The 22,299-nt window shown below is 39.3% G+C and overlaps 1 protein-coding gene across 2 annotated transcripts in view; it reads right to left on the bottom strand.

Moving 5' to 3' along the window:
- LOC106082119 (octopamine receptor beta-1R) overlaps positions 1 to 20,993 on the bottom strand; it is a 353,347-nt gene extending 332,354 nt beyond the window's left edge. For both annotated transcript variants that reach the window (XM_059362044.1, XM_059362048.1), the window contains exon 1: positions 19,966 to 20,993. The gene's annotated coding sequence lies outside the window, so the exon portion shown is untranslated. The remainder of the gene's footprint in view (positions 1 to 19,965) is intronic.
- Positions 20,994 to 22,299: the final 1,306 nt, after the last annotated feature.

The following is a 22,299-nucleotide window of genomic DNA, read 5'->3' as shown; positions in this document are numbered from 1 at the left end:
AGTATTTGTGCAAAATTTCAAGCGGCTAGCTTTACAACTTTGAAAATTAGCGTGATTTCGACACACAGACGGACGGATGGACAGACGGACGGACGGACAGACAGACGGACAGACGGACAGACGGACAGACGGACAGACGGACGGACGGGCGGACAGACGGACGGACAGACGGACGGACAGACGGACGGACGGACGGACAGACGGACGGACAGTCGGACGGACAGTCGGACGGACAGTCGGACGGACAGTCGGACGGACAGACGGACGGACGGACGGACAGACGGACAGACGGACGGACAAACGGACGGACGGGCATGGCTAGATCGACTTAAAATGTCATGACCATCAAGAATATATATACTGTATGGGGTCTTAGAAGCATATTTCGAAATTAGTATACCCCCATCCTATGGTGGAGGGTATAATATGCCGTATGAGAATGGATAGAGATAACTCTTTGAAATATGAAAAGGTCAGCTCCCACCTTTTCATATTTCAAAGAGTTATCGAGTTCATGTGCAAAATTTCAAGCTCCTAGGTGGTCCAGAAAAATAAAAGTCAGATATTACCGCCTTACAGTTATTGATATGGACCGGAAATGGCGTCACAACAACACCAAACACGAGGCATGAAATTAGTTGTAGATTTGTGGTTAGTTTAAGAGTGAAACACCTAGTCTCCAGCTTTACTCCAGTGTATGAGAGGCTGGCCACCATCTGCACAAAGACCAAATTCTTGAACATCAGCCTTATTTGTGTCCATGCCCCGAAGGAAGACGAGGACAAACAGACCAAAGATATTTTCATGGAGAGAGAATACGATCGCTGCTTCGCCCATGATATTAAAATCGCCCATAACATTAAAATTGTCCATGATATTAATGCGAAAATAGAGAAGGAAAATTAACCATAACAGAATATAGATGATGCAAGTCTTAAATAACTTCCTCAAAATCATTGAATCGAAATGTGGTGAAGACTAAAGACTATTCCGGATGCCTTTCCGTCTGGCCGCCTGTCGATTTTAATCACCTTACAGTCTTTAAAAGTTGAGTTATTGAGATGGAATTATGCTAAATTCCACACAGCTTTAACGTACCCAGGTTAGATTCTGGAATAGGCCAAATCGGACTGCATTTAGATATAGCTGCCATATAAAGTGATCCCGCGCTTTCCTAGATTTCAATTTCCTACTCTTCTTTCCTTCATTCCTAAAATTCCTTCCTTTTCACTTTCACTTCTTTAAGAGCAAAGTAGCTAGCAAATATATGCACTATCACTAGTAAAAATATGAAAATCCCCCAAAAGTATGCCAAACACGTGTGCCAACTTGGGACTTCTGTACTGAGGTGCTAATTTTATTTCTCACAACACAGCGTACAACTTTTGTCGCCATAACTTTGGCAAAATTGAAATTTGTTGCATATTTATGTGCGGTAGAAGGTAAAGTTTACAATTTGCTATATTGCCTCTAAGCTGCATACACACACACACATAAACAGGTTCATGAAGAACTGCGTAACAACTATGAATTGTTGAGGAACATTTAGATGCTCGCTTAAAGAGTTAGTTGTTAGTTAGACATAAATAAGATATTATATTTCAAGGTATTCATAAATAAACATTTAAACTTCTAAGCGTATATCAAGTATAAGTTTGACATTCCCAAGGGTAGTAGTAGTAGGTAAGTGGGTGTAATGTGTGGAAAACTTTGATAACTTTGTGGCTGAATGACGTTTGTGTTCAGTTTTTACTCAATTAACGCTACATTTTGAATGCCAATGGATGATGGAGGAAATATGGATAATGTAAAGAAATAATTTAATTAAACAGCTTTTAAAAAAAGAATAAATTTTGTAGTCTTAACCAACAATTTTAAACATATAAGCTAATATCATGAAACCCAAAAGTATGCAACATATTTGCTTTCATTGAAACTAGACAAAATCTTAGGGTGTAAAAGGGAGACTCATTCATATCAAATAAAATTGTCTCTAAAGACAGCATTTTAATGACATTTTCTCCATGAAAAGTAAAGCGCGTGAAGTTCGGCCGAGCCAAATCTACCATACCTTCCACCATGGATCGCACGGAAAAAGTTCTTTGTAGGACTTTAGTAATTGTCATAGTAATTGCGCCCTCTATATATAGTAATTGTAATTGCAATTATGAGCTGCTTTATATCATACTTAGCGGATGTTTTAGCCAAATTGGATACTAATTGCGCCTTTTAAAGGCTCAAGAAGTTAAATCCGCCCATCGGTTTACATGGCAGCTACATCTGGTAATCGGCCGATCTGCACCATATTTGGCACGACTTTTGGAAGTCAACGCAAAACATTACGTGCAAAATTTAAGACAAATCGTGTAGGATTGCGCCCCATAGAGGCTTAAGAAGTCAAATCGGGAGATCGGCTCATATGGGAGCTATGTCAGGAAAGGGACCGATTTAGACCTTACTTGGCACAGTTATTGGGGATCTAGCAAAACAGATAGCTATTGCGCCCTGTAGTGCTTCAAGAAATCTCATAGCAAAACATCGTGTACAAAATTTCAGTCAAATTGGATTGCATCTGAAGATCGGTTTACGTCCCAGCTATATCAAGTAATGGACCACTGTAGACCATACTTGGAACAATGGTTTTGCTTGGGAGAAACTTTCATGAAAATTTTGTCTTTTTAGAAAATTTCTTGAAAATTTTGTTTTTAGAGAAAATTTCATGGAAATGTTATTTTAGAGAAAATTTTATTAAAATGTTGTCTTCTGAAGTCATGTAATATAAAATCCATTGATAAAACAAGTACGAGCGTGCTAATATCAAGAAACCTAAAAGTATGCAACATATTTGCTTTCATTGAAACTAGACAAAATCTTAAGGTGTAAAAGGGAGACTCATTCATATCAAATAAAATTGTCTCTAAAGACAGCATTTTAATGACATTTTCTCCATGAAAATTGTAAAGTCAACAAACAAGTAAAATCGCGTAAAGTTCGGCCGAGCCGAATCTTATATACCCTCCACCATGGATCGCATATGTCGAGTTCTTTGCGCGGATTCTCGTTTAAGGCAAACAAGGAATCATGGATAACAATTGTTATGCTATTGGATATTTATCACGTTATAGTTCGATTCGGACCATAAGTGAATTTAATGTTGAAGACCATAGTAGAAGTCATTGGGTAATATTTCAGCCCATTCGGATAAGAATTGCGTCTTGTAGGGGCTCAAGAAGCATAATCGGGAGATCGGTTTATATGGGAGCTGTATGAGATTATAGATCGATTAAGACCATATTTGATAGGTATGTTGAAGGTCTTGGGAGAAACCGTTGTACAAAATTTCTGCCAAATCGGATAAGAATTGCGCCCTCTAGGGGCCAAAGAGGTCAAAACCACAGATCGGTCTATATGGCAGCTATATCAGATTATCAACCGATTTCATCCATACTTAGCACAGTCATAACAAAACACATCATGCAAAATTTCAGCCAAATCGGATGAGAAATGCCCCCTCTAGTGGCTCAAGAAGTCAAGACCCATTAACGGTCTGGCCCTTTAACAATCCCAACCGATACTACACTAATAAGAAGTATTTGTGCAAAATTTCAAGTGTCTAGCTTTACTCCTTCGAAAATTAGAGTGCTTTCAATAGACCGACGGACGGACAGACAGACGGACGGACAGACAGACGGACGGACAGACAGACGGACGGACATGGCAAGATCGACTTAAAATATCATGATCACTGGGTCTTAGACGCATATTTCGATGTGTTACAAACGAATGACGAAATTTGTAAACCCCCCATCCTATAGTGGTGGGTATAAAAAATACTTTCATTTATATATTTTGCTTTCTGCTCCCGATTATGAGGGACGCACCTGCATCTGAACCCCAACACCAATCAGTTTTCATTGACTCATAAGCTAAGAAAATTTTGCTATAAAGCATATGTCTGTAAACACATGCTACATGCTATACAAAAGTTCATACACAAGAAATCCTAAAAGTATGCTACATTTCATGGGGTCATGCTTTTGTCTTCATTTTCCTTTCTAAAATATGTGACACTCCAACACAAAAGAGTATGGCTTGCCAAATCGACAAATAACAAAACATGTGATATACACTTTTTGCTTAGTGTTTACCAATATTAAAAAGTTTATTTATGTCACATTTTTGGCTAGAATACAACTGCTGCAACTGCTGCTGTTTTATTACTGAATGAATTGCTTTATCCTGTTCTCAAACAACAAACTCTTTAGTTGGCACAAGGTTTGCAGAAAATGGTTGGGAAAATATTTTGGAAATAACTTGAGTTGAGATGAGCTGAATTTCTTTTGTTAGAAGAGCAAATTTGAAGAAGAGTCAATTTTAACAAGCCGCAATGTATTAGAACAGAGGAAAATTGGCTGAAATAAAAGAGTTTAAACAAGTAAAAGCGTACTAAGTTTGGCCGGGCCAAATCTTGGGAACTCACCACCATGGATTCTGCTAAAAATTTATACAAAATATATTTTGTTGTAAGGCATAATTTTATTCTACATGCCAAACTTCTGGAGCAAGGATGATCGAGACACCGGTTTACATGGGACCTATATCAAATTATAGACTGATATTGGCCGTATTTGGCACAGTTGTTGGAAGTCGTAACAGAACATCGTATCCAAAATTTCTGCCAAATCAGAAAAAAATTGCGGCGACTCAAGAAGTCAAATCGAGGGATCGGTTTATATGGGAGCTACTTCAGGTTATAGACCGATTTGCACCGTACTTGGCACAGTAACTGAAAATCATAACAGAACACTATCTGTAAAAATTGAGCCAAATCGATGGAAGGAGAGGTATCGAGAGAAAAAGAGAGAGGAGAAACGTCTATTCCGCAGAACGAACAAGTAAAAGCGTGCTAAGTTCGGTCGGGCCGAATCTTACATACCCTCCACCATGGATCGCATTTGCCGAGTTCTTCTCCCGGCATCTCTTCTTAGGCAAAAAAGGATATAAGAAAAGATTTGCTCTGCTATTAGAGCGATATCAAGATATGGTCCAGTTTGGACCACAATTAAATTATATGTTGCAGACCTGTGTAAAATGTCAGCCAATTCGAATAAGAATTGCGCCCTTTGGGGGCTCAAGAAGTAAAATAGAGAGATCGATTTATATGGGAGCTGTATCGGGGTATAGACCGATTCAGATCATAATAAACACGTATGTTGATGGTCATGAGATTTGAACCATACTTGGCACAGTTGTTGGATATCATAACAAAACACGTCGTGCAAAATTTCATTCCAATCGGATAAGAATTGCGCACTCTAGAGGCTCAAGAAGTCAAGACCCAAGATCGGTTGATATGGCAGCTATATTAGGTTATGGACCGATTTGAACTATACTTGGCGCAGTTGTTGGATATCATAACAAAACACGTCGTGCAAAATTTCATTTCAATCGGATAAGAATTGCGCACTCTAGAGGCTCATAAAGTCAAGACCCAAGATCGGTTTATATGGCAGCTATATCAAAATATGGACCGATATGGCCCATTTACAATACCAACCGACCTACACTAATAAGAAGTATTTGTGCAAAATTTTAAGCGGCTAGCTTTACTCCTTCGGAAGTTAGCGTGCTTTCGACAGACAGACGGACGGACGGACATGGCTAGATCGACATAAAATGTCGCGACGATCAAGAATATATATACTTTATGGGGTCTCAGACGAATATTTCGCTTTAGCTTTACTCCTTCGGAAGTTAGCGTGCTTTCGACAGACAGACGGACGGACGGACAGACGGACGGACAGACGGACGGACAGACGGACGGACAGACGGACGGACATACGGACGGACAGACGGACGGACAGACGGACGGACAGACGGACGGACAGACGGACGGACAGACGGACGGACAAACGGACGGACAGACGGACAGACGGACGGACGGACGGACATGGCTAATTGAGATGTACAAGAGTCAGAATGAAGTCCGGAAATTATACCAAAGAATTAAACATCAAACCGATGGCTTTGCTGCAAGCACATCCTGCTGCAGAGACAAAGAAGGAAATCTGGTAGCTGACACAGATAGAGCATGCTGAGGATATGGAAAGAACATTTTTATACCCTCCACCATAAGATGGGGGGTATACTAATTTCGTCATTCTGTTTGTAACTACTCGAAATATTCGTCTGAGACCCCATAAAGTATATATATTCTTGATCGTCGCGACATTTTATGTCGATCTAGCCATGTCCGTCCGTCTGTCCGTCCGTCCGTCCGTCCGTCCGTCCGTCCGTCCGTCCGTCTGTCTGTCGAAAGCACGCTAACTTCCGAAGGAGTAAAGCTAGCCGCTTGAAATTTTGCACAAATACTTCTTATTAGTGTAGGTCGGTTGGTATTGTAAATGGGCCATATCGGTCCATGTTTTGATATAGCTGCCATATAAACCGATCTTGGGTCTTGACTTCTTGAGCCTCTAGAGTGCGCAATTCTTATCCGATAGGAATGAAATTTTGCACGACGTGTTTTCTTATGATATCCAACAATTGTGCTAAGTATGGTTGAAATCGGTCCATAACCTGATATAGCTGCCATATAAACCGATCTTGGGTCTTGACTTCTTGAGCCTCTAGCGTGCGCAATTCTTATCCGATCAGAATGAAATATTGCACGACGTGTTTTGTTATGATATCCAACAACTGTGCCAAGTATGGTTCAAATCGGTCTATAACCTGATATAGCTGCCATATAAACCGATCTTGGGTCTTGACTTCTTGAGCCTCTAGAGTGCGCAATTCTTATCCGATTGAAATGAAATTTTGCACGACGTGTTTTGTTATTATATCCAATAACTGTGCCAAGTATGGTTCAAATCGGTTCATAACCTGATATAGCTGCGATATAAACCGATCTAGGGTCTTGACTTCTTGAGCCTCTAGAGGGCGCAATTCTTATCCGATTGAAATGAAATTTTGCACGACGTGTTTTCTTATGATATCCAACAACTGTGCCAAGTATGGTTTAAATCGGTCCATAACCTGATTTAGCTGCCATATAAACCGATCTTGGGTCTTGACTTCTTGAGCCTCTAGCGTGCGCAATTCTTATCCGATTGGAATGGAATTTCGCACAACGTGTTTTGTTTCGATATCCAACAACTGTGCCAAGTATGGTTCAAATCGGTCCATAACCTGATATAGCTGCCATATAAACAGATCTTGGGATTTGACTTCTTGAGCTTCTATAGGCCGCAATTCCTATCCGATTTGGCTGAAATTTTGCATGACGTATTTTATTTTTACTTTCAACAACTGTGTCAAATAAGGTTCAAATCGGTTCATAACCTGATATAGCTGCCACATAAACCGATCTGGGATCTTGACTTCTTGACCCCTAGAGGTCGCAATTATTATCCGATATGCCTGAAATTTTGTACGACGGATCCTCTCATGACCATCAACAAACGTGTTTATTATGTTCTGACTCGGTCCATAGCCCGATACAGCTCCCATATAAATCGATCTCTCTATTTTACTTCGTGAGCCCCAATGGGCGCAATTCTTATACGAATTGGCTGAAATTTTACACAGGTCTCCAACATATAATTTAATTGTGGTCCGAACCGGACCATATCTTGATATCGTTTTAATAGCAGAGCAACTCTTTTCTTATATCCTTTTTTGCCTAAGAAGAGATGCCGGGAAAAGAACTCGACAAATGCGATCCATGGTGGAGGGTATATAAGATTCGGCCCGGCCGAACTTAGCACGCTTTTACTTGTATCCAACTGCAAGTGTCCGACGATGGCGGCGAGAAGGATACCACAGAACCAATCCCTGATGTTGTTGTAGAAGTTTGTTGTGTTCTATCTTTCGTTGCTTGGTACAATCGGGACATACATCTTGCACGTCGGTATCAATCCTTGCTCTGTAGGACTTGAGGCGGCTGCATCAGCCGGAACTTAATAAAGCCAGAACTGTTTTGTACGTCGCCAACAAGGTTTCTTTGTCCGCACCCCAAGTGCTGCCGGCAAGTGACTTGAGGACCTTGTTTCTACTTTTGAATTTATCGCAAATTGCTGTGGCATGTGGGGAAAATGTGTAAGAGCTGTCAAATGTGACGCCAGAATTTGGGACACTTGATGGTCGGAATCATTTCTCCATCGACCACCACAGTCAGCTCAGTATTCACCTCACGCGTATTTGTAGTGAACAATGTGGCTGAAGATTTGGTGTCAGATATCATCAGATTTTTTGCAGCGAAATATAAGGCAAGCTCGTTGAGGTAGACGTTCAACCTATCGCAGATGTCATCAATGGGTGGGGGGCCTGATGCCATGATCGTACAATCGTCCGCATATGCTACGATCTCTATGTCGTCTGGAGGGAGTGGAATGGAGGATAGGAAGAGGTTAAACAGAGCCGGTGATATCACCCCACTCCCTGTTTCACTCTACGGTGTTTCGACTTCTTATCCCTAAATTCCACAAATGACTGGCGGCCACACAGATAATTCGCGACCCATCGTTTCAGGCCTGGCTGGAGGGACGTGTTGGCGATGTCCTCAAATAATTTGGCATGGCTGACCGTGTCGAATGCTTTCGATAGGTCCAGTGCCACGGGACCGTCCTATCACATGGCCTGGGTTGATTGAAGCCACGGCAAATGTGTGAGGTGATGGCATGCAAAGCTGTTGTTGTGCTGTGCAGTCTTCGAAATCCATGTTGATGCTCGGCGAATTGAAATTCTCCTACGAGGCTCGGGAGGAGTAATGCCTCAAGCGTCTTTGCCACTGGTGAGAGAAGGGAGATCGGTCTGTACGACTCCCCCAAACTCGGGTCATTTCCAGGCTTCAGTAGCGGGATCACTCTGCCCATTTTCCAGACATCGGGATCTATAAGAGTGTTCAAAGACAGATTGAGGACAGTGGTAAGGTACTCAACTCCAGGTAAATCCAGATCAATGTAGAGATGCCGTCGGGGCCCAACGCCTTGGATGATTTGGCGCCACGGATGACATTCGTAACATCGCCCACTGTAAATTGTGATGGCTGTTCATCGGCTCGGAGACCACGAATACGGCGAATGGCTCCTCTCCTTGCCCTGTCACTCTCGGAATGCACAATAAATTGACGGTTGAACAACCGGGCGCATCTCTTCGGATCAGTCACGGTTACTTCGCCAAAAGTGATAAAAGTCCTGTCATCCCCTCTTTCGGGGCTAGAGAGTGACTTAACAGTAGACCATAGCTTGCCTAAACCGGTGCCTAAGTTACATTGCTCCAAGTGTTCCAGCCACAAATGCCTCATATGTTCCTTGACTACCCTTTTTATTTCCAGATTCAGCTCACTGATTCTGGGGTTAGTGGGGTCCATACAACGAATCCCAATCCCTAGATCATGTTGTCAGAATGGATGAAGAAGCTCCAAACCGAGACGACCAAAAGACCGATAGAAAGATCAAGTGGTAGGAGACACCTCGAAACTTGATGTCAGAGATTATAAAATGAGCCCAGAAGATCGAGGCGCTTCGAACGCTATTCTACGCTCGGCTAGTGAAACAAATGTTCTGTCATAGCCAAATAAAGTAAAAGAAATAATTTTGAAATTCTGTTTAGAGGAAACTTCGTTAAAATTTTAATGTTGGAAACACGAACATGATTCGTTCAATGTCATATTTCAGCTACATTGGGTAAAAAAATAGACTTTAATTAGCCCAAGAAACTATATCGGGAAATTGGGTTCGTCCATGAACTTAACGCGCATGTGAACAAAAGATGGATTAGTGTAAAATTTCAGCTTAATATCTTGATTTTAATTAAATAGAGCGTGATAACAACTGAATCGTCTGGAATTTTACGACGTACATTAAACTTTAAAACTGAATATTTTCAAACCATATTCTATCAAGGTTTATTTATTGTTTGCTTGGCCTTTTCTAAGGTTTGCATCACTCTCATATTACACATGACTAGACACATTTATTTGAAACCATTATTCGCTGGTTTCCTACAGGCTCCAATAAAGTCATTCATTCATGTGATACCCAGTTGGCTTTCTTTCAGTTTGTATCCCCTACCCCACTATCATGGTGCTGAGCATTATTTTAAAATGGTTATAATGTGATGTGTACGAGTGCGATGCCATAAAATGTGGTATATTTTTATAATATCTCATTATTTCAAACCATATATTTTTTTTCTCAGCGACTTTGCCACCCTCACAAGTAATCACTTTTCCCAACGACCCTATAATAATGGTATTAAAATAGCAAATAGCATTTTGCATACACACACACACATACATACTGAGCTATAAATGTTAAAAAACCCTGCGTTTTATTTAAACTTAATAGAGATTTGTTACTTGCATTCTTTTCGCAATATTAAATCCTTATTAATTTGAATAAAGTAAGTCTGTCACGCTAAATCAAAAAAAAAACAGACGAATTTGCCATTAAAGCATTTGCCATTACTCTACTGCATATCCTTGAGGCATCAGGCGAAAAAGAGGATTGCATACTTTCAGGCTGATGTGACAGGAGATGACATTTTAATTAAAATACATTAGCATTTGTAAGAGAGGCTTTACCTACCTTCCTCCCACCCCCACCCCACCCAACAGGCTGAAGAAGTGTAATCTTGAGTCATTTACATAAATAATTTCAAAATCTTTTTTTTCGCAACTGCTTCTCTTGTAGTGATGGTGGATGTTCTGCCTTTCACACTTCATTTCTATTTACAATTCATTCGTTTGTTCGTTCATTCGTTGTAAAATGCAAATTGAATTACCCATTGTGGAGACATTATGTGGCCCTAATATATTGGCCATTATGGATGTATTTTTTGTGCTGGGCGGATGTCCGGAGGGGCAAAAGTTTGGCTGAAGAAATGTCCTTAAATAAAAGACAAGTACACATGTGCACAATGTAAACAAATCATGGAATTATAACGCGCCTAATTAATCACAACAAAAACAAGCAAAACCATTAACAATGAATAATTCTTGAAGAGCATGTTGCATAAATTTGTGAATTTGATATATGAAAGGCATTAGCTATAAATTGTTGCCTACTTTTAGGTGAATTATAATTGAAATTTATGGTGCAACAACTGCACAGACAAAAATTGCTCTAAGGAAAAACCAACTAACAAATTTGTATGTGAAACTTCAAATTCTCAGCGAATTTTAGCATTGAGTTGTTGATTTCAAGGTTTGCAGAGACTTGACAGACAAAATATTTAAAATTTTGTGACTTTTCAAACAAATTTATTTTGTTGAGTTTGTTATTAAAATACGCTTACTACCATGTAGCACACAAGACTCCCATGTCATTAAGTACTTGCAAACCCAGATTCGAATCCCCGGCCGGTCAAACATTTTTTTATTTTATTTATTATTATTATTTTTTTTTTTTTTCTTTAAACTTAGTTTACAAAGTCCGGTGAAATTTCGACCAAGTGAACATTTTTTTAAAGTGGTTTTTAAATTTTTATACCCACCACCATAGGATGGGGGTGTACTAATCTAGTCATTCCGTTTGTAGCGCCTTGAAATATTGATTTAAGACCCCATAAAATATGTATATTCTGGATCGTCTCGATATTCTGATTCGAACTAGCCATGTCGGTCCGTCTGTCGAAATCACGATAGAGGTCGAAAGCGTAAAGCTAGCCACTTGAAATTTTGTACATATAATTTATATTGATGTAGTTCATTGGGGATTGCAAATGAGCCAAATCGGTTCAGATTTGGATATAGCTCCCATATAAACCGATTTCCCGATTTGACTTATTAAGCCCCTGTAAGGCCCTATTTTTGTCCGATTTGGCTGAAATTTTACACATAGTGTTCCGTTATGACTTCCAATAACGGTGTTAAGTACTGTCTAAATCAGTCAAGAACATGATATAGCTCCCACATAAACCGATCTCCGGATTTGATTTTTTGAGCCAATACAAGCCACGATAAAAAGCCCACCACACCACGCCGAAGCGTGCAGCAAAGCACATATGGTGGCTGGTTGGTTAAATGGTATTTTGTATTGCTTATGGCAATATTGTTGTTGTTATGTGTTGTGCCTTTCAACAAAAAAAAAATGTTTTTTCGGTCGTTGAAATTCAAAAAAAAAATTGTTTCAGAAAAATTAACAAATTTCGTCGTCTCTTTTTCGACAAAGTTGTTGTTTTTATACCCTCCACCATAGTATAGGGGGTGTACTAATTTCGTCATTCTGTTTGTAGCTACTCGCAATATTCGTCTGAGACCCCATAAAGTATATATATTCTTGATCGTCGCGACATTTTATGTCGATCTAGCCATGTCCGTCCGTCTGTCCTTGCGTCCGTCTGTCGAAATCACGCTAACTTCCGAAGGAGTAAAGCCAGCCGCTTGAAATTTTGCACAAATACTTCTTATTAATTAGTATAGGTCAGTTGGTATTGTAAATGGGCCATATCGGTCCATGTTTTGATATAGCTGCCTTATAAACCGATCTTGGGTCTTGACTTCTTGAACCTCAAGAAGGCGCAAATCTTATCCGATTGGAATGAAATTTCGCACGACGTGTTTTGTTATGATATCCAACAACTGTGTCAAGTATGGTTCCAATCGGTTCATAACCTTATATAGCTGCCATATAAACTGATCTTTGGTCTTGACTTCTTGAGCCTCTAGAGTGCGCAATTCTTATCCGATTGGAATGAAATTTTGCACGACGTGTTTTGTTATGATATCCAATAACTGTTTCAAGTATGGTTCAAATCGGTCGATAACCTGATATAGCTGCCATATAAACCGATCTTGGGTCTTGACTTCTTGAACCTCTAGAGTGCGCAATTCTTATCCGATTTGAATGAAATTTTGCACAATGTATTTTGTTATGATATCTAACAACTGTGCCAAGTGTGGTTCAAATCGGCTCATAACCTGATATAGCTGTCATATAAACAGATCTGGGGACTTGACTTCTTGAGCTTCTAGAGGGCGCAATTCCTATCCGATTTGGCTGAAATTTTTCATGAAGTATTTTATTCTTACTTTCAACAATTGTGTCAAATAAGGTTCAAATCGGTTCATTACCTGATATAGCTGCCATATAAACCAATCTGGGATCTTGACTTCTTGTGCCTCTAGAGGTCGCAATTATTATCCGATTTGCCTGAAATTTTGTACTACGGATCCTCTCATGACCATCAACATACGTGTTTATTATGATCTGAATTGGTCTATAGCCCGATACAGCTCCCATATAAATCGATCTCTCTTTTTTACTTCCCCAAAGGGCGAAATTCTTATTCGAATTGGCTGACATTTTACACAGGTCTCCTACATGTAATTTAATTGTGGTCCAAACCAGACCATATCTGGATATCGCTCTAATAGCAGAGCAAATCGTTTCTTATATCCTTTTTTGCCTAAGAAGAGATGCCGGGAAAAGAACTCGACAAATGCGATCCATGGTGGGGGGTATGTAAGATTCGGTCCGGCCGAACTTAGCACGCTTTTACTTGTTCAAAATATTTTTTATCTGTGTAATTGCGAAAGAATCCGTTGGGAAGAGTTGATTAGCTTACTATACTTAAAAAAATTGTGCGAAAGAAAACGAGTGAAGATATCTTAGTAATTCCTTTTGTAATTTTTTAGACAAAAGTGCCATTAAAAAACAAAAAATAAATTCCCCAAAATCATTCTTTCGGGCATAGATGGTTTCAAAATCGCTATTTTAAAAATATTTGCTGTGGAGGCTGTTGTTTGCGTGGGTTGTGTGAGACTATTGAATTTGATTGAGACACTGTCTTGTTTATGGATATATTGTTGTTGTTGTTAAATGTTGGCTTGCAAAAAGTGCCTTTCAACAAAAAATTTTACTTTCGGGCGCTGAGATTCAAAATAAATTGTTGCAGGAAAATGAACAAATTTCGTCGTCGTTTTTTCGACAAAAGTTGTTGCCTTGACGGTTATCACAAGCAACCATGCCTCGAAACCATATAACAACACGCATAGTATCAGTGTCTTGTATAGTGCAATCTTCGTCGGTTTGGGCCCATAAAAGGCGCATTTATTGTCTGATGTCGCCGAAATTTGGGACAGTGAGTTAAGTTAAGCCCCTGGACATACTTCTGCAATATGGCACAGATCGGTCCAGATTTGTAGCTGTCATATAAACCGATCTCTCGGTTTAAGGTTTCGGGGCCATAAAAGGCGCATTTATTGTCCGATATCTCGATGAAATTTGACACAGTGACTTACGTTAAGCTTTTCGACATCCACCTCTTATATGGTGCAGATCGGTTTATTTTTAAAAATAGCTACTGCACTTAATAATATTTGGTCCAAATGGGAACATATTTCGATATTACTGCTATGGGACATAAGGTATGCAATTTTCACCGGATTTTGATGAAAGGTGGTTTACATATATAACCCATGTGGTGGGTATCTGTGCCGAACTTAACGCCTTTTTACTTGTTTTCCCTATAAAGAGCGCTGAAGAGTATATAAAAATTGGCCAGGCCGAAAATAGCACGCTTTTACTTGTTATTTGCTCTTTTTACTTAAAGTGATTTGTGTGAGTGATCCATACCAAGAGAGCAAACAATTATGAATAATTTTTAAAAATTCATACAACCATCTCCGAATGATTGACAATTTAGTTCATTGTAGCAGGTGGCAGTGTATTGCAGATGAATTTTAGATAGTCGGCGCCGCCCGACTTTAGCTTTGCCTTACATGTTTGAAATCAATTTAACACAACCTGCCTAAATACCATAAAAATAACTTCCACAAATTATTAGTCAATTCTTTTTCTTTAAAAAATATTTATAAACACATAGACTGACTGACTTCAGCGTGTTTAAGAGCATGTAATAAAATTTTTAATCTGTTTGAAAACAATATCTCAATCAATGAATGAATTTAGTTTGTTTTTCTTCAATGAGATACGTCAGCAAGTTTTAAATACTATGCAAGAGTTTAAATACTATGCAAGAGTTTACGTGTAATTTGGTACGCTGTTTGGGCATTAATCTGAAGTTTTTAACACAACCAAATAATAAGTTTTTAATGACATTCTGTTCGTATTTATAAAATATCGTAGGCATTCTAACGGTTGTGGATAAAACCAAGCCTATTATTCAAATGATGTGATTAAACACACTCTATTGCCCATTATGTATGCATGTGTATGTATGTATAGACACACGAACATAATCCAATGCATGCTCATGGACTTGGAAGTGATGTGTAAATGCCCACTTAATCCATATCACTGCACATTGGCCTCAACTAAAACAAATATTTAACTTGTTTCTGTTATGAGCATTTGTCCATGATAGACAAGTCTTTTATGAATGATAAAACTACCACATTGGAGTTCTATCAGTATTTAACTATAAAATGATTTGTCCAAGAAGACAATTAAGTATGTTTAACATTGTATTTTAGTTAATTAAGAAACCTACACTTGACTTCGACTATAAGTTGAAAAAATGTTGCCTTTCATATTCTACCAAGCAATGATTCTCAAAAATAAGAGGGTACTAGCTTCATAATTCATGATGTAACTAAAAAATGCAAAATTTCAAAATTGCATATAACCCAGTCATTCCATTTAAACTGAAGAAGTCAAATTGAATGAGTGGGTTATAGGAAAGACATAACTAAGCTTACAATACAAACTGATCTTCATAAATAAAAATCATTGGTGCAAAACTGTATTTTATACTTTACTAGCTGACCCGGGCCCGCTCCGCTGCGCCTTCTATTAGTTTAATTTTCCTTGGAATATTTATTTTCCAATCCTAAATTTGGCTATCAAATTCGTACCCTACTCCCAAATGCGATGTCCCTAAAAAATTGCTGTTTGTGGGGTATTTTGGGAAAGGGGTAGACTACCAGAAAATTGGCCCCGAAAGTGGGTTTCAATTCTTGCTCTACCTCCCAAATATCTTTCATTTAAGCTCCACATTGACATGGTCGGTAAATATGCCCGATTTAGTGGCGTTTTGGTGATTGGGGTGGTCCCCCAAACACTAAGCCCGGAAAATATATCAGCAACGTGCTCTATTCTCATATATCTATATATCATTTATTTGAACCCCATATTGCCGTTGGCCTCAAAATTGAATATCAAATTGGTTTTCTAATCTCATTTAAAATCCCTATTGCAAAAGTCAGCAAATATGTCCGGTTTGGGGTATTGGCCCTAAAAACTTTAAATATTTAGTTCCACTCACTTTAAGACCCAAATTGTCTTGGAGAGCAAATACGTCCTATTTGGGGGTTGTTATGGTGGTGGGACGTCCCCTAGACAGTTAGTCCCTTATGTTGATATCAGATACGTGGTCTACTCCCAAATACCTTTAATTTGAGCCCCATATTTCCATAGTCGGCAAACATGACCGGCTTGGTCCATATTTGGATATCAGATTCGAATTCTACTCTTAAATACCTTTTATTTAAGCCCCATTTTCGTATGGTCAGTAAATAAGTCCTGTTTGGGGGTGTTTTGGGGAAGGAGTAGACCCCCAAACGTGGTCCCACATTTGGATATTAGATTCGTATTCTATTCGCAAATACCATTCATTTGAGTCCCATATTGCCATGGTCGGCAAATATGTCCGATTTAGGGGTGTTTTGGGGGTTGGGGTGGTCCCCCTAGCAATTGGATATCAGATACGTTTTCTTATCCTTAATACCTTTCATTTGAGTCCCATATTGTAGTGATCGGTCTAAATATATATTTGGTAGGTTTCGCTGAAATCGCACCAACCATCTCCGAAATCTGGCGTTTCTGAAAATTAGGGTAAGGGGAAGGGTCCCCCCCTCCCCCCTTAAGATATAAAAAAAATGTAGTACCCTATTTTCACCACGGGATCATTATGCACCATCTGTGAATATTTGAAGAAATACGGCTCAGCCGTTTCTGAGTCTATACGGAACAAAAATAAGAAGACTAGCCGAACCGGGCCCGCTCCGATGCGCCTTCTTTAACTCTCTAATATCTTTTTAGGGTGGGGACACTTCGACTGAATGCGGCTGCTACTTGGACCCAAATTTTAATACCGTATTGGTTTTTTTGTCTCCAATACCTTTCATTTGATAGCTTTTTGTGCCCATCGGACCACTTTTGGATATGGGTGGCGTTTTTGGGGTAAGAGGGAGGCCCCGCCTCCATCCGATATCTTAAAAATTATATAGCCTATGTTTCCTTCCAGACAAAAGTACACAATCTATGAAAATTTTAAGAAAATCGGTTCAGCCCAGTATCATATAGTCTTAATGGGTCAAATGGCGTTTTTGAGGGGTGGCGTGACCCCCTATACTTTGATCTGATTTTGTATAACAGATTCGAAATCTACTCCCGAATATCTTTCATTTGAGCCCCACATTGAAATGAACGTCCAATATGTCTGTTTGGGAGAATATTCGTATTCTACTCTCCAATACCTTTCATTTGATACCAACATTGTGACGATTGCTGCACTATTTATAATAAGGCATAAGGGGGTGGGTCCGCCGCCCTTCCGATACCAAAAATTTATATAGCCTATGTTTCCTTCCAGACCAACTTACACAATATGCGAAACTTTCGAGAAAATCGGTTCCGCCGTTTTTCAGTCTATACGGATCAAAGAAAGCGGGTCCCATATATCCGTGATTGGCTAATGTGGCCATTTTGGGCGTTTTTCTGGGGGTGGGATAAACCCCTATACTTCAACATGAATTGTAGGCCAGATTCGTTTTCTACACCCACATACTGTTCATTTGATACCCATATTGTCCTTATCGGTCCACTTTTGGTTGGTGTTTTTGAGGTAACGGTGGAGGGTCCGGCCCCTTCCGATATCAATAAATTATAGAGCCTATGTTTCATTCCAGACCAACCTACACAAAATGCGAAACTTTCGAGAGAATCGGTTCTGCCGTTTTTCAGTCTATACGGATCAAACAAACCGAGTCCCATATATCCGTGATTGGATTGGCTAATGTGTCCATTTTAGGCGTTTTTCTGGGGGGTTGAAGTGACCCCCTATAATTCCAGATGAATTTGTATGATAGATTTGTTATCTACACCCGCATATTTTTCATTTGATACCCATATTGTCCTTATCGGTCCACTTTTGGTTTTGGGTGGTGTTTTTGGGGTAACGGTGGAGGGTCCGGCCCCTTCCTATATCAATAAATTATAGACCCCATTCCTACTTCCTGACCATATTCGTAATCTACTTCCGAAAACCTATCATTTGAGTCCCATATTGTCATGATCGTCAAATAAACCCATTTTAAGGGGTTTTGGGGCTGGGGCGGCCCACCAGGTACTTTTATTATGAGATTCGTACTCTACACTTGAATACCTTTCATTTGAATCCCATATTGTCCCGATCGGTTCACTTATATTTTTGGGTAGTACTCTTAGGGTAAGGGGAAGGGTCCGCTCCCCTCTCGATATCAAAAAATTATATAAAACAAACTGACAAAAAAACACAAATTGAATTTTATATATAAGATACTATGGGCCCCAACAGTCAAACTGAACATGGCTCATATTGGACCATATTTACATATAGCTGTCATATAGACCTATAGGCCGGTTTAGGGTCTTTGACCGTAACAGGCGCATTTATTAAGCGATTTCGATGAAATTAGAAACAGTGATCTGTTTTAAGCCTCCCGACATCCGACTCAAATATGGTTCCAATGGGACCAGATTTAGATATAGCTGTCATATAGACCGAACTTTATATTGTACACAAATAGACATGGATGGACAGACAGACATAGCTAAATCGAATCAGAAAGTGATTATCCGTCGATCGGTATACTTATCAATGGCTCGATCTCTCTTCTTTCTGGGTGTTACAAACAAATGCACTAAGTTATAGTACCCTTTACCACAGTGGTGGTAAAATGCTAATTTTTCCCATGAACATTCCACTAAGAAACAGGGGCAACCGCCTTACATGTCAATGAGTGCAGTCCGATTCAAGTTTTAAGCTCAATAATTAGGGGCCTGCTTTTTATAGCCGAGTCCAAACGGCGTGCCGCAGAGAGAAGTCTTACAGGGCATAGTGCCTCACAAATGTTGCTAGCATTAGGAGGGGAAAACCACCGCCGGAATTTTTTTCTGATGGTCTCGCCAGAATTCGAACCTAGGCGTTCAGCGTCATAGGCGGACATACTAACCTCTGCGCTACGGTGGCCTCCACACCACAGTGGTGGTGTAGGGTATAAAAATGTTTTTTTTTACAACTAACTCTACTTTCAGATTTAAATGCAGCAATTTTCCTTACAAATTTTGAGGCCTTCAATATACATAATTTATGATTTATGCTTTTATATAGAATCCAAAAATAAATTCTGCTACATATGTTTCAAAAATGTGCTGTCCCAAAAAAAAAAAAAAAACAAATTATGCCTCCAGCTATCTTGTGTTGTTTTTTATCTCCCCTGAGACATTGGTGTGCGTGTGGCTGATAGCACGTTAAAACACTGTTTAAAATTTCGTCAAATAAATAAAGTGTCAGAACATTTAAAAATTTCCCAGAAAATGCTGAGAAGATTAAATAATTTTCCTAGGAATTTTTGACGATGCTTTTGTTTTGCTGCCAACCACCATACAACACAAAAAAAAAACTTTTTCCAACTTGTATCGTCAATGAAAAAAAAACAAGATAACTTCGATAATAACGCCTCATAAATAACTCACAAAACATGCTGACTGAGTGGAGACACATGAAGAAAATTCCAGGAAATTTCTATAAATAGGCCACACACATACATTATTTTGCACTTAGCGCGCTGCCATGCTATAGAATGATGACATGACACATTTTTGTAAAGTTAAAAGATTTATTAATTGATTTGGCTTAAAATTTAAGGGATTTATCCATTAATAAGCCTTAAAGTAGGCATCACATATTTATGAGTTGAATACATTTTAATTGTGATCTATTTTTTATATTTACATTTTTTGTAGTCTGCTTTTGGGGGGTGAGCGAGGTTTGGCAGAGTAAACCCTTATCTTATGGCCCCGGGGATTAGTTTCGGGCAAACACTTGTTGTTTCAACTTTTTCATATTCGCACACACTCACGAAAATCTCTCTCACTTTATTTGTTTCCCATTGTTGCCCGAAAAGTAGGCAACACTCATTATGATGATGGTGGGTTTCATTCTTTTGTCCCTTTTGTTGGTTTTGTTGGTTTTGCTGGATTTACTTGTGGGTTTAATTAATCATTAAACATTTTAATAATTCCCCAGCTCTCTTTTGGCCTTTTTACTCGGTCGGTCATAATTTATCATTTTTATTTAAGTTTAACACTTTTTCGTTTACTTAATGGCGCGGCAACGATGGCGGCGTTGTGTTTTTTTGTTTTGATAGCTTTAAGGAGATTTTTTAATGCGTTACTTCAGGCCGCCCAAAAGTATGCTGTGTTCTGTAGATATTTTTATATATATATAAACATTTTGTTTCTTTTTTTTAATATTTATAAGGGCTTTAAATATGCAGCAGTTGTTTTCAGAGGTTCCTTATTAATATTTTATGTCTCACACACAAAAATACTTTTGCCTCTCAACGCGACCCGACTTTGTTGGCATTTTTGTTGTTCACTTCTTTTGTGTCGTTTTTTTTTTTTGTTTGTTTTGGGCCCTTAGCCTGGCTTTCTTGGCTTAACAAATATGGGCTGCCAGGACACCACGAAACACTGACACATTCACACGCACTAATTCACTGGCATACTTTAATACACTTGGCCCTGTAAGCTGGCTGACACACATACCGCCATTCATGCTCAAGTCCTAAGGCATAGCAGCAAACAACTCATTCACTTGCTCACTCACTCACCACTCTATGCCACGGTAGAGAGATAATGATAATGTTGGGTTAGGGTTACGCATAGCTCACGTGCCTAGTACTACGGTGTGTATTGTCATTTAAGTGTGTATGGCCAACGGCAAAAATTGTTATGCGAGAAATGTGACCGTTAAACAGCTGTGCTAGCTGACGAATGCCAAAGCCACATTGAAATTCGACAAATGTTTGCTTGCTGGCTGGCTGGCTGGCTAGGCGGGCGCCACTTATTCTCGCTGACTTTATTCATCCATCAGGTTCGTTCGTGTCTTTTAAGAAGGGCCAAAAACAACAACAACACCCATGAAATACATTCACACACACACACACACGAATAGCCCACGAACTCACGAATGCCAGCTTCGCAAGGTGTTCTCTTTACAGATTAAGAGAAAACCCTGCTAAGAGAACAACATAATCAATGAATGATACACTCCATTCATTGGTTAGGTGTGTGCGTGTAAACGAAAGAAAGAAAGAGAGGGAGAGAGCGAGAGTGAGTGAAGTGTAAATATCCTCAATGGTGTTTATGTAGATTTGTGCTTTGTAAAAAAGTCAACATAGTCCGATTGTGTGCGTGTCTACATACCGCAATGTTCATGTGTTGGTTTCTTGCTAAAGCCCTATGGTGTTCTGTGCCGCCTCTTCTTTTACTCTTTCCTTTTGTGTGTGTGCAAATTTTTGAATCCACAGTTGTTTGTTGTTATTTTCATTTGCCCTAACTCAACTAAAAATTTGTACGTGCAAATGGTGCTACGACCATTCCCTTTTGACAAGACAACTTCAAAAGGACGACGAAGTTTGAAGAGAAGTTTTGTTATTTAGCCTAAAAACGAGGTAAGTATGCAAGAAAAGTGAGAACAGTTATTTCATATGGCTAATGCTGACGTTGGAATGCAGGACGATTCGATTTAAGCCGTGAGACTAAAACACCTTGACTCCAGATTTACTCCGATGGATGGAGGGGCTAGACGCAATAATATAAGACGTTTGGAATATCTTTGCGACAAACAAACCTGTTTCGGTATTCAAAGTCCAATGCAATTTTCTTAGATAAATGATCGAATGTTTGTTTCATAATAAAAAGGAAAGTATGCCGTTAATGAAAAAGAACATCAGTAGAGAAGGACGATGGGTAAATACCCAAATGTATTTACCCGGTAAATTGAGTAAATTGGGTAAATACCCGGTAATACTCAGCTGTCATATAGACCGATCTTTCGATTTAAGGTTTTGGAGCCATAAAAGGCGCATTTATTGCCCGATTCCACCAAAATTTGAGACAGTGAGTTGTGTTAGGCCCTTCGACATCTTTCTTCAATTTGGCCCAGATAGGTCCAGATTTGGATATATCTGTCATATGGACCGATCTTTCGATTTAAGGTCTTGGGCCCATAAAAGGCGTATTTATTGTCCGATTTCGCCGAAATTCAACATTCTTCATCAAT

Source organism: Stomoxys calcitrans, chromosome 2, assembly GCF_963082655.1.
Source record: "Stomoxys calcitrans chromosome 2, idStoCalc2.1, whole genome shotgun sequence".
In the NCBI taxonomy this organism is placed as follows: Eukaryota; Metazoa; Arthropoda; class Insecta; order Diptera; family Muscidae; genus Stomoxys; species Stomoxys calcitrans.
The sequence above is the reverse complement of the archived record's forward strand: the minus strand, read 5'-3'. Positions and strand labels throughout refer to the sequence as shown.